Source organism: Leptonychotes weddellii, chromosome 1, assembly GCF_054177405.1.
Source record: "Leptonychotes weddellii isolate Sample4059 chromosome 1, ASM5417740v2, whole genome shotgun sequence".
NCBI classification, from domain to species: Eukaryota; Metazoa; Chordata; class Mammalia; order Carnivora; family Phocidae; genus Leptonychotes; species Leptonychotes weddellii.
In genome coordinates this window covers 16247349-16259135 of record NC_138369.1, presented here as the reverse complement: position 1 = coordinate 16259135, position 11787 = coordinate 16247349, and positions in this window count along the sequence as shown.

The following is an 11787-nucleotide window of genomic DNA, read 5'->3' as shown; positions in this document are numbered from 1 at the left end:
AGGAAATTTCTGCTACAGGGTCAGACCAGAGGCCTGAACATGGGGTGGGGGTGAGGAAGAAGGTCGGAGGGGAAGAGAAGGGGAAAGGAAGGGGGGATATCCATGCTCAAGGAATCATTTGTTAGGAAAGTGGTTATTTTAACTACATCATCAGTCACTATGAGCTGGGCCCTGGGTGATGTATTTCATGTATCCTATCCAGTGAGGTCAGTTCATTTTTATTCCCATTTCACAGACAAGAGAAATTGAGGCTCAGCAGGACTGAGTGATGCTGAAATCACACAGATAGTGAGTGGTGGAAGCAGGCTTCATACCCCAGTACTCAGGTCTGAGCACCCAGCCACGGCCTCCCATGGCCCTTCTGCAGCCCACCTCCTCCAGGCAGTCCCCTGACCACAGGACCCTCAGGGTGCCCCCACACTCCTGTGCCCTTCCGTCACAACTGTTCCTCCTCAAGCGCTGCCTCTTTTACCAGGCTGGGGCACAGTTTCGCCAGGTGCTGGCTCTCCCACTGGGCTTGGGGTGCACCCTGAGTCCTTGGAGGCGGTGGTGAACTGGAAAGACGCAGACAGAGGCCATGTCCTACTGCTGCAAAGCTGAGGAAGTGACCCATGGACATGGCCAAGGGGCGGGCCTGAACTTGTCCCGTGCTGCCTGTGAGACTTGGTCCTGGGCTTGGGCAGGGGCAGCTGTAGGGTGGGTATACTTGCGTGTCTGCTTTCTACGGAGAGGACTGGGGTGTCATTGGTTGGCTCCCCTGGTGGATATGACAAGATCCATGCTCCAACGAGGCCGTGTTCTCATGACCTTGCCCCTGGCGCTTACTCTCTAGGCTCTGTTCCCTGCACCAGTCGTGGGTCTGGGCTGGCCGCAGTGTCCAGGGGTTACCCAGCCAAGGGCACAGGTCTTGGGAGAAGCCCTGGGCTCTGTCTTGCTCCTAGGTCGGGTGCCCCTCTGGCCACTGTTCCCCACCTGTCACATGAGGGAAGAGGGCTCTCTGGGGCTGGCCTTTACTGGCACAGCTATGAGTCCTCCAGACCAAGCCAGGCCTCCTCTGATCTGAGTCTCCTTCTAGGCCTTCTCCCATTAGCCGGCTGGGAGCTGATGGTACTGTGACCACCTGTGCATACATGGAGTGGGGGAGAAGAGCAGTCTAGATTCACTCCCCACCCCCCCACCACTCCACCCCTCACCCTCCATCTTCCAACCAGCTCCGTCCCCCCACCCCCGCCCCGGTGGTGCCTAGCTTTACCTGTGGGAGACTCAGAGGGAGGGAGGCAGATGGGCAGCAAGGTCAAGTATTTAAGCCAGACCTTGGCTGCTGTAGTCCCCAGAAACCTCAGGGGCTTGTGCTATAGGGACTGGGCCTCCCCTTGCCCTTCCTCCCTCTGCCAGGGTCATCCTACCCCACCCCTAGCCTTGGCCTGTGTCCAGCTCACTGTGGGAGTCTGGGCAAGCTACCTGCCCTCCTCCTCTGAGCCTCAGTATCCTCATTACTCCCGGGACCCTCCAGATTGATGGATCCTTCTTCAGCTGAGGACGATGCTCTCCTGCTACCCCTTCTGTGTAGCTCTCATCTCTGTCCTACCCTGTAAGCTGGCACTATGGAGACCATAGACAAGGGGGCTGCTTCTGATGGGCACAGGAGTGGGCCCAGGAGGGGATCTCTGCCCTCAGGACTGAGTACCTACAAGGACAGCAGCCATTGTCTTCCACGGGGGCTGAACAAGCACCTACTATGCACTGAGCATGGAGTAAGCCAGGGAGCAGTTGGATGGGCTGCAAAGGGCCTTGCCAACTCCAAGCATCACCTGCCTGTGGTCCAGCTGACCTGTCTGCCCCTTAGTGATTGACTGGGAGTCACTGTTCCCTGAAGCCTCCCCTGACTTGTCCACGTGGGTCAGGGGCCTCATAGGCTGCCCAAAGGCTCCCTCATTCTTGTCTCGCTATAGACCTTGCTGCCTACCCCTCAAGGCTGTGTGCCTGGGAGAGGCAGTGGCAGGGGCCACCTGTCCTTGGCTGGAGCTCCAAGCTCGCACATACCAAGTACTTAGTAAACGTTCACTGAACAGAGTCTACACAGGTGTCTGAAGGCCAAGCTGGTTGTGTCTTTGGAAGCTGGAATAACTTTTACAGGGTCTGGGACAGGGCCCCCAGATGGGCCTGGCTTTGCTGGTGCCATAAAGCCAAGGCCATCCCACACACCCTCCTGTGGCTTTCACAAGGAATTGCCCCAGCCCAGGTGCTGACTCCAAGGTCTGCCCTTAGGGGAGAGGGGGACGTGGGGTCCAGGAACCCATGGGACTATGTTATTAGGTGGGGCAGGGCCTAGGGATCAATATCTTCCAGAGCCACCCAGGTGAGCCAAGATAGAGAAGCATGGAAATAGGAAAGTAAACACAGGACCCACCCCCCCCTTTGCCCCCGCCCAGCAAGGGGGACTGAGGCGTCCAGGCACTGGGGGGTGGGGGCTGACATTCCAGTTCTGGGGAGTCTCCTGATTGGGGTCCCTGTGGAAGCCAGCTCTTCCCAGATGCCTGTGCACGTGGCCAGCGGCCAGAGTCTGTGGCCTGTCTCAGGGAGAACACCAGGCCTCCTCAGCTGGCTGCCCACTCCTTCCTGACTGTACCTCTGTGTTGAGACTTGCTCTTGCCTCATCCACCCTGCTGACCACGCCACAGCCTGCCCATGTCTCAGGACCCACCTCCTGGGTCGTGACCGCCCCTTCCCACCCAAGTTGGCTTAGCTGTGTGCTGGGCCTGCGCTCTGGGAGCTCACCGTCTGTGGGGGAGACCGACAGTGAAGAAGAAATGGAAGCAAAGTTGAATAAATAATAACTATGCCTGGTGCTCTAGGCAGCATCCAAGGGGTGAAGAGACACTGCCTCTGGGAGTGGTGGGGAAGGTGGGGCAGGGCTCATTCTCCAGGTGGAGTTCTGACCAGCCTTTTCAGGGTCCCTGCCATTCCCATGGTCCTGGGCCTCCCCCAGTCAAGGCTGTGGAGGCCCGGGGAAAGCACTCGGACCCACTTTCCTCTGAGAGAAGGCCACTGATGGGGGGACAAGGACAAGGGGCAGGGGTGGGGGAGGGGCGGGGCTTGCCCATTCGGATCCAGCCCCAGTGTCCTAAGCTCCAGGCAGGCTCCATCCCTGCCCTGCCGACCTGTTCTTGCTTCCCTCCACCCCCCCCCCCCCCCCCCCCCCCCGCCAACAGTGCCTCCTAGCACCCAGGACAGTTTAGGCTCTGCTCAGCTCATGACCGGGGCCCTGCGGCCCCGAGTTCCCTGGCGCAGAGCAGCTGGGGGTGGGGGGGCAGGGAACAATCCCAGAGGCCGTTAAGCGGGATGATTTACATGGTTCCTGAGCCCACGCCGGGGGAAATAAATTTCACAGGTGATTTCCAGATTGGTGGCGTATGGAGGCCATTACTCGAACATGGAGGAGGGTGAGGACTCCATGGGGCTTCCAGAAGGACCCAGAGCCATGGGCTCTGCTGGCCTTGCCGCACCTGCCTGCTGCCTGCTAGGAAGCCCGGTCCAGGTGATGGGGATTGAGGCAGGGGCGGCGGGGGGGAGCTGTGGGTCGTAAAGAGAGCCCCGTATATGGCCTTGTTTGAGTCATTTTCTGCCTCAGTTTCCTAATCTTTAAAATGGGACCATATTTCCTGTACTTTGGAGTTGTGAGGATGGAGCATCCGGTCTTTTAGCCAACACTTTTTGAGCACCTGCTATGTGCCTGGTCACAAGAGAGGGTGTTTTAGTGACAATATCTGTGTCAAAAATATCAGGAAAATTGTGAGCGCTTTGCACTTGTGGGCACCCCTGGCTGGAGTGGCAGCAGGAGGGTCTTACTGCTGGAGCCCCCATCTAGCCCGTGCAGACAGTCATACTATCCCCAACCTCTAATGTACAAGGGGCTGAGGCTCAGGGCTCTTTGCTGCCCCCGGCCAGGGGACTTGGGGGGGGGGGGGTGGTCCAGGTCACAAGTTACAAAGTAAGGGGCAGTGTTGGGATGCCCAGGGCAGGAGGCTCTGCACCAGGGCCTGGTTGTAATGGGCACCGGTTAGCGGTTAGTCCGGAGTGAATGAGTAAATGGAATTTGTTCCTGGGAATCTGAGCACTTTGCCACCAATCTGTCTCCCTTTCTCCCCTGCCCGGAGGGCCCACCTTCCCTGGGTGCTTCCACACCCATGCAGCCCAGGTCCTACTTCTCCCAGATGGAGAGCTCACAGAAGGTGGGGGCCGAGCATTCAGTACCTCTCCCAGCAGGGCAAGTAGTAGGTAACCTTTGTGTTAAACAAAATTTACAAAGTTGACGGGCAGCCACTCTGATCCCTGCTTTTCTCATCTGAGAAATGGGGAGAGGCAGCCCCCCCCTTTCTCACAGACTGGCCTTGGGTGCCTATGAACTGGGCTGGTAAACATAGGGCAGATACCCTGGCAGGGGTGCCCCACAGGTCAGTGCAAGGGGGATACAAGGGCCTGCTCTCCTTGTCTCCCTGCCATCAGGAGCCCACCACCCTCCCCAGTTCGGCACGTGGAGGTGCTCCCCGTGTATTTGAGGTTGGTGGGCTCTGCCAGACTCTGTGTGGGAGAGCAGCCTGCTTTGGTGCCCATGGTCAGTCTGTGTGTTCACAGGACATCACTTTGGACAGGGCTCACCTTGCTGCTGGGCCTTGCACGTGCTGCACCCTCCATCTGGACTGCCCACCAGCTCTGCAGCGCTCCTTCACCTGGCTAGCCCCTGAGGCTGGGTCAGTCCCCTTAGCCTGCATGCCACCCCTCAAGGCTCACTAGACTCCTCTTCCTCCACTCATCGGGTCTGAAGCAGATCACACGTCTGTTCTGCCTGAATTCCATACTCCTGAGGGCAGGCCCGCATCTGCCCTGACCACCACTGTATCCTTTCCGGGTGCCCAGCCTGCAGCCTGGCCCAGTAACCATATGAATGAATGAATGAATGAAGAGTGAACAAGCTAGCAGAGAATTTGCAGAAGGTGGGAAACACCTGCAGAGTTATTTTGTCAGTGATAAGCCCTGCTGGGTTTGCCTCTCCTCAGGCCAGCCCCAAGGACAGCTCAGGCTCACCAGGCAGAGTGGCTCCTCTTGGCCCGGCCACCTCCCTGGGGCTCCTCAGAAGGAGGTGCGGCCGCTGAGGTGGCCCCTGACTCCCCCTCCTTGCTGCAGCCATGGATCCCGCACAGCACAGCCCGCAGAGGGGATTTGCATTGCTAAAGGATTCACCACAGAGCACCTGAGACTAACCAGCCCAAAGCATGTCAAGGCGGGTTGAGCACTCACATTCGATTTACATGCAGCTTCGAGGCTTCGAGAAGTCAGGCACTAGTGAGAAGCAAATCCCAGAGGAAGTGGGCATACCCCACCCCCAGTCTTAGTCCAGGCTCCCTGAGGTGGGATTGGAGGGGGCTTGGGCTCCTCACTGCTGAGACAACGTGCCTGCGGTAGCAGAGCTCTGGTAGGGTACAAGGAAGAACTTCCCAATTACAGCCAGCTTTGGCTTGCTTGGGGAGGCGGTAGGGGCCCGGATGTAAGGGTGGGCCCCTTCTCAAAGCTGGAAAAGGTCATAAGTGAAGGGCGGCCCTTATCTGCACCCTATTTCCTACTTTAAATCCTGGCCATTGGCATTCACCTTGGGATTAGGGAGGCCCTACAAGACGGGGCCTGGGTTCCGGAGTCATACTTTGCTGGGTTCAAATTCTGGCTCAGCACGGACTGGCTGCGTGGCCTTGGGTGTGTTGCTTCACCCCCTGAGCTTCAGAGTCTTCATCCATGAGACGGGCCTGGATTGGTCCCCACCTAGCCAAGGGTGCTGTGTGACGTCAGTGGGAATTTGCACATAGAGTACCCAGCATACAGTAGGCACTCCACATCATTGGTCCTTTCCTTGGGGCTATGCCACCTGCGGAAGTTGGAGGCCCTTTCCCAGCCCTGCCCTGCAGCCTCTCTCCCACTGCTAAGGTGGGTGAACAGGGCAGGTGGCAGTCTGGTGAAGGGAGGATATTTGGATAAATCTATCCCTAGGCACTTCCAGAAGACTCTTTTTTGCCAGACTGCAAGCTAAGTTCTGCAGGGAGCTTGATGATGGGACGAGGCTATAGTCCCAACTTAAAGGCAAGGGTCCATAAGGTAAAGTAAGGACTATGGGTTTGAGAGGGGGTGGGGGAAATCCCAGAAGACTTCCTGGTAGAGGTCACTCAGTAGAGGTGAGTCAAGGCCAGAGAACAAAGCTGGCCCTGATAGGTTGAGTTCTGGTCTTTGCTCCACCTCTTCTCTGTACCTAGGTGCCCTCCAGGGGCCTGCCAGCTTCCACAGGGGGATCTCTGCCCTGAGGAGGAACTGAGGACCCCGAGTTGGTGTGGGGGGGTGGTCTGTTCTCCTCAAGGCAGGAGGCCATGTTGAAGATGCACACAGAGGACAGCTATTTGTGGCTCAGTGAGGATTTGACTCATGCTGGGGGGTGGGGAGGATGTGCAGGAGGGGAGATGGGGACGTGTGAATCACAGAATCTGACTGGAGTAGTTGGTGACACACAGACAGAGCCTCTATTGCCACCTCTAGTCAGGCTTCAGCTCCTGCTGTGGGGCAGAAATAGGCGGCTGGAGCTCCTGGGTCCCTCCCTGACTCACCTGGTGACCTCTACAGGTGCCTCAACCCTGCCGTGCACCTCCCGAGACCAGGCTTGGGCTGGTTCCACCCATCACAGAACAGGGCTGGGCACGGCGGGGGTGGGGGGGCGCTGCATCAATATGTCCACCTCCTAAGAGTCAGCTTTGCTAAACCTCAGTTTACCCATTTGCTACATGGGCCTGGGTAGGGGTTACCTTCCCATTTTGCCTGACTCCCTAGGGAATATGCTGGGGCGAGAAGCGGGTGCTGCATACCCAAAAATGGCCATGATCTGTGCCACTAACTAGGGCAGGTGGCTCCTGGCCTGGGGAGCAGACGGTGGATCCTGGGCAGAGTGGCTGGCAGATACCCTGTGTCCTTGGCCTGGACCCTTTGCTTTGCTCTGGGGAGGCCTCAGCTGGTTCACGAATTCCTCTTGCTCATTGCTTCATCCCAGCTCTAGACTGCTGGGAAATTCGCAAATAATGACATCTGGGTGTTGGTACCTTTTGGAGACCCATGATGCTCGCCCCCCCCCCCAGGGGAGCCAACGTGGATGATCCTGCTGTCACTACAGTTTGAAAACCACAACTCCATCTGTCCACAGATGGGAAACTGAGGCACAGAGACAGGAGTGGGTGAGCCTGCACAAAGCCCATGGACTCAGGCCCCAGGAACCAGAATCCAAGTGTGCGGGAGAAGGCACCATGGGGCGGGGGTGGGTGGAGGTGCTGGGCTGCCCCCAGATGGGACAGGGAGACAGAGATAGGCGGAAGACAGCCCAGGTCTGGGTTACTCCTTCTCCGAACTTTCTTCTTGCTTCCTGGAAAAATTGTCTGCCCCAGCACCCAGCCCTTCTGGGAGAGCCATGAATTATGCACAGAAGCCACAGGCCTGGGCAGGCCCATCATAAATGAGCTTTAATAATTCATACGGAGAGGAGCCAGGGAAAGGGAGGGCCTCCTGGGCCAGCCCTGGGGCAGCCTCTGCACTTCCAGCCCCTCTGCAGGCTTCTGCTGCCCAGCCTACCTGCCTCCTCCTCGCGGGCCACACGCCAGCTAGGGCAGGATGGTGGGGAGGTCACTCCGACTCTGGGGAGGCACCGCCACTCAGCAAATGGCCTGTTCTTCCAGGCCGAAGAGCAGGAGGGTCCTCTCACGAGGCTCCTGGCCCAGGGCAGAAGCGGACAGTAGACAAGAGAGGAGGTCTGGTGGAATGCTAGCTAAAACAGTAACCCCAGGGGGCATGTGGGGATCGGTCGCTGCTGGGGGGGCCAGCTTAAAGTGGGGTGGGGAAGCTGATTTCACCAAGCAGGTGAGGTGTGTGCAGAGACCTGAGGCAGTGAGAGAGGGGCCTCCTGGACTTCTGAGGAAAGAGCAGTCCAGGCAGAGGGAACAGCATGTGCGAAGGCCTGTGCACAGAGTACAGGAGTGTATTCAAGCCCCAGTGAGGAGGCCAGTGTGGCCTGAGGAGCAAGGGCAAGGATGCCATTGGGAGTGTGGCCACTGGACGGACTTTGCCCTTCCTGTGGTGGCCTGGAGCTGCAGAGGAAGGACACAGTTCCAACAGGACACTGGCCGCGCATGCATGTGAGAGCAGAAGCCAGCGACTGCATGGTGGCGGCCCCAGGCAGGCTGTGGGCCAGGGAGGTGGTAGGCAGTGGGCAGCAGGTGGAGCCGACAGGACTTGCCGAAAGAGAGAAAGCAGGTTCCAGGTCACCCTGAGGCTTTGGGCCTAAACAGAGGGAACTGCCATCAGTTGAGCCAGGGGAGGTGGCCGGTGAGGGAGAGAAGGGAGAGTGAGACTCCAGAGGGAGGTCAGGGTCTCAGTTTTGGATCCATTCAGTTTGAAAGGCCTGTTAGACGTCCAAGGGCCATGGCTCGCCAGCACCTGGGCGTTTGAGACTTGAGGAGAGGTGTGTGTCATCCTGATGGGCATTCATTAGCTGTGTGACCTTGGCCACATCACTCAATTGCTCTGTGCCTCAGTCTTCCCCTCTGAGGAGTGGGGATGAGGGTTAGACTGCCGTGAGGATGAACCGAGGCAGTGCAGGCAGAGTCCGAGTCTGTCGCCGCTGTGACACCGGACTCACAGGCGCAGGCCCCGGGCAGGAAGACCCCAGTTAGAGCCCTTGGGAAATGAATCCCCAAATGGCCTGTGGAGGCCTCAGGCCACCCCTCCTTGGGCAAAGAGAGAGAGAAACAGATCTGGAGAAGCCAAGCACAGCGCTAGACGTGGGCCACAGAGCAGGGCCTCGTACAACAGGGGCTGGGGGAGAGATGGCCCCAGGGCCCTTCCCCACCCTCCAAGCTGAGCTCTGGCCTGGATCCCTACTCCTCCCCTGCTCCTTGGTGACTTCTCCGACCACTCAGTACTGCAAGGGCTGCTCCTGTGGAAGCTGGAGCAGTCCCCCTTAGGGGCTTCTTCCTACTGCTGGAAAACCCCAGACCAGGCATGGTGAGGGGGGTCCTGCTGAGGGGCTGCTCAGGAATCCCCGTGGCTGTGGGTGTGACAGCCACCTCACTTTCTAGACGAGTTACCAGAGGCCCAGAGAGATGAAAGGATGTTACCAAGGTCACACAGCTAACCATGGCAGAAACAGAAGTCAGGCTCAGGTGACCTTCCATGCTACTGGGGAAACTTTTTCCCCTGTCTCAGCCAGCACGTCCCTGGCTGAGGCTTGCCTCATCTATGGGTCCTTCCTGACTGCTGGTGCCCCTGTGGACCCTTAATCCTGCACTGATTGTGGGGAACGAGGCTGGGGTCTGTGACCATTTGCTGTGTGAGTCTGGACACCCTCCATCCCTCTCTGGGCCAAGTGGGCTGCCTGGCTCTCCCAGCCCTGGGCCATGCTGCTCTCTGGCTCCAGGTCTCTCCTGCCCTCCCCCCATCAAGCTGTTAGGAGTAAATACTGGGCTGGACCCAGCGCCCTAATTAAAGCCAGATGATTGTTCACTGTTAGTCTGAGGGGGGAGGCACGGTCTCGCAGCCACCGCTGCCTCCTAGCCGAGAGCCAACTAGAAGGAAAAGCTTTTTCCCGGGGAAAGATAGGGAAGGGACAGCCCGTAATTAATAACCTCATTAAGGAGCAGTATTTGGGCAGGGTCCCAAGACACACATCGTCGAGGCCAGTGGATTTAGACTAATTCGAACTTCGGCAGTATCAGCCCCTCCCCAGCTCCCCAGGGTCTCTGAGAATCGCTTGTGGTAAATGGGCTGCCTTTGTCCCTATGTACGTGGGATGGGGGGGTGGGGGGCATGACATGGGGGGGCAGGTACCACGTTGCTCACACTATAGGGGTTTCTTTAGCTGAATTACAAATCAGTTGAAGATGGGCCAGTCCTTTGAGTCTTGTGCCTCAGTCTACCTGTTGAAGGGATGGGTGGCTAGCTGGGGAGCTTCATTCCACCCTGCACTGGCTGAGCCAGCATGCTCCCCATCACCCTGTGCTGACTGGCCTCCACATCTGTAGGCACTCTCATGCCCTTGGCCAGGAGTGGCTGGGCCTAATTGGCCTCTCAGGAGCGAATGACCTTGACCAGACTTTTGCCCTCTGCCATCCTCAGGAGGCTGTGATCAAATCAGGGTCAGGGGTGATACCCTGGGCTTTGAGCCCCGAAAGACGCCGAGGCCCAAGCGTCTTCTCTCCCGAGTGCACAAGGGAAGGATCACGGAGACCCTGCCCTTCCGGAGGGATTGCACCGCACCTGGAGGCCTCAGTCTAAGGAAGAGGCACAGCCATCCCCCCTTAGTGAGCTGCAGGTCTGAGGAAGACTGGACTGTGGGTCTGTGTACATCAGTATGTGGGTCAGTCAGCACTGCTGACATCCCTTCCGTGGGGCCATGGCTTCCACCTGCCTCTTCTTTGGGTCCTGAGAGGTAGACAAGTGATGAGCTTTATCTCCGTTTTCCAGATGGGAAAACTGAGGCCTGGAAGGACATGTCTGGGTCAAGGCCTCAGAAGAGCCGGGACTGGATCCTGGCGCTCAGTCTGGGTAGAAAGGGACATCCACCCGAGCAGTCAGGAAGGACTCCCTGGTGGAGGTGGCTCTGGAAATGCCACAGTCCCGGGGTGCAGCCTTGAGCTTCCTGCCATTTGCAGTGTGGCTGTGGTCCAGAGGGAGGGCCGGCCACGGCCAGGGCTGCTTCAGCAGGGGCCACAGTTGCTGTCTGAGCTTTGGGTGGCTGCCGGGGGACGAACACCCTCTCCAGGCCCACTCACCAGTCATCTTCCCCTGGGCTAGGGTCAGCCTGATGCAAGCCCTCTAGCCCAGCTCTCTTGGGCTCTCTTCAGGTCTGTGTCTGTCTGTCCCTTACCACCCTTCTCTCGCCCGATCTTTTCTTCTTTCCCCTTCAGAAGACTGTGAAAACACCGAGGTGGGAGATAGCAGGCCAGCTGAAATATAATCAGAATAGTTGAATAGCAATTTATTTTAAATCATTGCCTCCCCCAGAGCCGGGAGAATAACTGGCCAGCCTGTCACGAGAGAAGCAGGAGACCTGTGGGCTGCCACCACTGCCAGGCTTGGCTCACATGCCCTGAGCCGCGGGTGGCCCCCACACCCCTCACCTGCCCCAGCCTCGTCCTGTTTTGCCATCCACCCCTCCTGCTTCACCGGCAGCTCCACCCTTGCCCCCCGGCCCCCACCTGCCCCGTTGTGATGGCTGCTCTGCTGAGCTAGTGGGAGGACAGTAGATTGCTCAGAGGTCCCCAGGGCAACCAAGTTCTTCCAGGCAGGCTGCCTGGTGGAGGCAGCCCGCAGCAGGGCTTTGATGGCAGAATGCTTCCATAGTGGGAAAGAGGCCTGCAGAGGCAGAGGTTGGGAGTCCTGAGGCCCCTGCTAGGCCTTGGCCTCCCTGGACCTGCCCCTGCCTGCTCTGGAACAAAGCCTGCCTCCTTCCCTTCTGGCCCTTCTGCAGGGTCCGGCCTCCCACACCCACCCGCGCCCTCCGAGGGTAAACCTGCCGTGTCACCTGTCTCTGGTTTTTTGATTTGTTTAATTATAGATGAGTTTTCTCCATAATTTATTCCAAAAGCCTGGATTATACTGTACAATTAAATCACATTCTGATCAACAACTTCGGCATAAAATTAACAACTGGCAACAGTCTCATCTGTGCTGCCGCATCTGCACGCAGGCCCTCCCTCTCCCCTCCCCTCC